We start from the raw sequence: 4,021 nt of genomic DNA, 5'->3' as shown, positions 1-4,021 counted from the left end.
CTAACTTCCAGAGCTCCTGTGGGCATAACTTAAAAGAAATAACTGCGTCAAGCTTCTGTTTAATAATAAGTTGTTTAATAAACATTAGTTCTCCTCACCAAGATCCGCTGGTTACATTTCTCTGGTAGTCACACAAATCCTAGTGATTTGGTGACTTTCTCTGAAATTGGTTTTTGTTTTCATGTTAGTGACTTCCTAAGGCTCCTTCCTGCTGGAATACTGGATTGCTTTATGCATTCTGATGTGTTTCATCCAGCACCCATACACTCCTGTAAAATAACAGCAGCCTCTTTCCAGCCCCAGCTAGGCTGGGATCCCCCTCCCCCTGGGAGCTCAGCTCTCAGTGATCTGTTACTCATCATAGGTGTCAGAACAGGACTAACTTCGGAATTTATAAAATCCCATTCCACATGTAGCATCAATTCTACTTAACTACTAATTATTTTATTCCCCACGTGTTTCAGAAAGCATTTCATACAAATATTATATTTTATGTGTCACTCAGATGTTCCACTTATGTCGCCTTTCTCCTTTTTATCTCAGTTTCTTACAGGAACCTTGGAAGGCTGAAAGAATGAAAATATCTGAATAAAAGTCAATGTGTAAATCTCCTTAATGTCTTCATGCTCCTATGAGCAGGTTGTAATACTAAACTCATCATTTAATTGAACTCCACTTTTCATTAAAGCATTTTTTCAGTATGTCAATACTGAAACAGAAAATAAGTGGTTAACAAGTACCAAATATCCAAGAAGTAGGCTCAAATGGGGTTGACTTTAAGGAAAACTTTCATCAGATATGCCATTGAGATATTATGCCAGTTTCCATAGAAGGTTTTGAGCACATTTGTGCACTTTTTGTTGAAGATTTTTTATATACAAAATATATATACACATATATGTGTATATATTTATATATACACTGTTTATTTATACATAATTATAATTATATAATTATATATCATAATTTTTATACACACATTCCTTCCTCATTTTAGTAAGACCATTCTAGTGTTCCACTGAGAATTTTTTCCTCCCATGTTCTATTTGGCACTAGAGGGCTTGACAATGTTAGAGGGTAAGCATGTGACTGAAGTTAAGACAGATTCTCCTTCCTGGATCATATATGTGTGTGTGTGTGTGTGTGTGTGTGTGTGTGTGTGTGTGTATATATATATATATATATATATATATGGTGTTTCCATGTTGTTTTTTAGTGACATCCTAAGGCTATTTACTGCTGGAATACTGTACTGCTCTATGCATTCTGATGTGTTTCATCCAGCCAGGCCTCCTCGATGGCTGTGGTATTTGCTTAGCATGCCGACTGCCCGCTGCACCTTGGCCAGGTCTCCCCCAGGCACGGTTGTGGCGGGCTGGTAGTTAATGCCAACCTGGAAACCTGTAGGACACCAGTCCACAAACTGGATGGTGCTCTTGGTCTGGATAGTGGCAATGGTGACATTCATATCCTTGGGCACCACTTCTCCATGGTAGAGAAAGCAGCAGGCCATGTATTTGCTGTGGCAAGGGTCACACTTGACCATCTGGTTGGAGGCAGGTGTTGGTGATCTCTGACACCGACAGCTGCTCATGGTAGGCCTTCTCAGCTGAGACAATGGGTGGAGTAGGTCACCAAGGAGAAGTGGATGCAGGCTAGGGCACTAGGTTGGTCTGGAACTCTGTGAGGTCCACGTTGAGGGCCCTGTCGAAGTGCAGGGAGACAGTGATGGAGGATACCATCTGGCCAATAAGCCAGTTGAGGTTCATGTAGGTAGGGTGCTCTGTGTCCAGGTTGCTGCGGCAGATGTCCTAGATGGCCTTGTCGTCTACCATGAAGACACAGTCCGAGTGTTCCAGGGTGGTGTGGGTGGTCAGGATGGAGTTGTAGGGTTCCACAACTGCTGTGGATACTTGGGGGCAGGGGTAGATGGCAGATTCCAACTTGGACTTCTTGCCGTAGTCAACAGAAAGCCGCTCCATCAACAAGGACGTGTAGACTGAGCCAGTGCCACCCCCAAAGCTATGGAAGATCAGGAAACCCTGAAGCCCGGTGCATTGGTCTGTCAGTTTTCGGATTTGCTCCAGCACAAGATCGATGATCTCCTTCCCCACCATGTAGTGACCTCAGGCAGAGTTGTTGACAGCATCTTCCTTGCCAGATATCAGAGATTATAAGTATATATATACATCTCCGTATATGCATGCATGTATGTATGTACTCTGTGTGTGTGTGTGTGTGTGTGTGTGTGTGTGTGCATGGAGCCTAACTTCTTTCATGTAGCTTTAATCATTAGAGATTTATATATTCTAAAGGTATAGGTTAGCAGCTCATTTAGTTTTTACTGCTATGTAGTCTTTTTCTTTTTTAAGATTTTATTTATTTATTTGACAGAGAGAGAGGGCATTAGCAGGGGGAGCAGCAGAGGGAGAGGAAGAAGGAAACTCTCTGCTCAGCAGGGAGCTCAATATGGGGCTGGATCCCAGGACCCTGGGATTCTGACAGGAGCCGAAGGCAAACGCTGAACTGACTGGGCCACCCAGGCTCCCCTATGTAGGAGTCTTTAGTCTACTTCTTCCACAGCTTACCTATGCAGCATCCAAACGCAGTATGAACGTTTTAGCCTTTGTGAATATTGCTACTATAAACATTTGTGTATGGATTTTCGTTTGAACTTATGTTTTCATTTTTTTGGGGTAACATTCATTGAAAGGCCCCTATAATATAGAGTGAAATAATAAAAATAAATATATATATGTTCAGGCTCTCCATGTAGGCTATCTATTGAGTGAGCTTTATGAGATGTGATCATTTGTACTGCTCAAGGAATTTGTTGACTACAGCTATGTTGTCAAATTTATATACATAAGACAATTCATAGTATCCCCTTTTTATAGTTAATGTCCATAGGATCCTAGCTGATTACCTCTATTCTACATTTCTTATACTGCCAAGTTATGGCTTCTCTTTTTTATTGTATTGTATTCTCATTTATCTGATCAATCTGGCTAGAGGTATACCAATTTCACTGATCTTTTAAGAGCCAATTTTCAGTTTCACTTATTTTTCTCTAATATATTTCTACTCTTAATGTCATTGTTTTCATCAATTATCTTTATTGTATTTTTCTATTTGGCATAGGTTTAATATGATTTCCTTTTTCTAATTTATTAAGAGGTGAATTTAAATGGTTAATAGAAGAATTTCCTTATTTTCTAAAGTGCTTATTGCTATAAAATTTCCTCTACCCACTGCTCTCCCAATATCAGGCAACTTCTGCTTAGCAAAAAATTTACCTATAGCATGAAGTTTGAGTCAATCTAGACAGTTGAACTAGTTCTATACTTTGTTGGTGTTATTTTTACCTTCAATTCACAGGAACTTCGAATTCCTCTGTTCTGTGTCCCTTTTAGGGTGGAGATGGTTAGGGTTTTTCTTCTCCTAGTTTTGCTACTCCAACCCTTTGCCTTAGGCTTTGTCTGTGTTGCAGATAATCGCTCTCTGCCCTCTTGTGCTTTTTCAACAGTAGCCCCTCTCACTTGTTATTCCGTACTTGCTAACCTGATGGTCGGTGGTCAGAGAGGGTTCCTTGTTATCCTCCTTCAACCTAATTCTTAAGCAGGACCTTTGTCCCTATATCTGACGGGTGGTAATTTCCCTGTGACTCATCCCCCTTTTCCAGCATTGGGGAATCACTAATGGTCTGGGACCTGGATGATTTTTGCCCTTCCTCTAGGGTTCAATGGCTCTTTCTTTTATATTTCTTCCAGCTATAATTGGTCTTCACTGCAACCTTGGATGCCAGGGTTTGCTACCTTTTTCTCAGCAGCCGAAGGCTTTTGTTCCTTGAGGCCTATGTTGAACTTTATTCTTTTCTGCATTGTGGCTATTCCCCTCCTCTAGACCTGCACCACCCAAGAAGGCTTTGCCCAGTCTCTTTCCCACACCATTCTTTCTTGTGAGCATCCAACAGAAGTCCTTGAAGAAGAGCCTATGAGAGGATGCACTTTCCCCTTGAATC

At 41.1% G+C, this 4,021-nt stretch overlaps 1 pseudogene; it reads right to left on the bottom strand.

The window, feature by feature from the left end:
* Positions 1-1,257: 1,257 nt before the first annotated feature.
* LOC100466526 lies at positions 1,258-2,165 on the bottom strand (annotated as a pseudogene).
* Positions 2,166-4,021: the final 1,856 nt, after the last annotated feature.

This window comes from Ailuropoda melanoleuca, chromosome 11, assembly GCF_002007445.2.
Source record: "Ailuropoda melanoleuca isolate Jingjing chromosome 11, ASM200744v2, whole genome shotgun sequence".
Lineage (NCBI taxonomy): Eukaryota > Metazoa > Chordata > Mammalia > Carnivora > Ursidae > Ailuropoda > Ailuropoda melanoleuca.
Note: the sequence above shows the minus strand (reverse complement) of the source record. Positions and strands in the feature narration are given on the sequence as shown.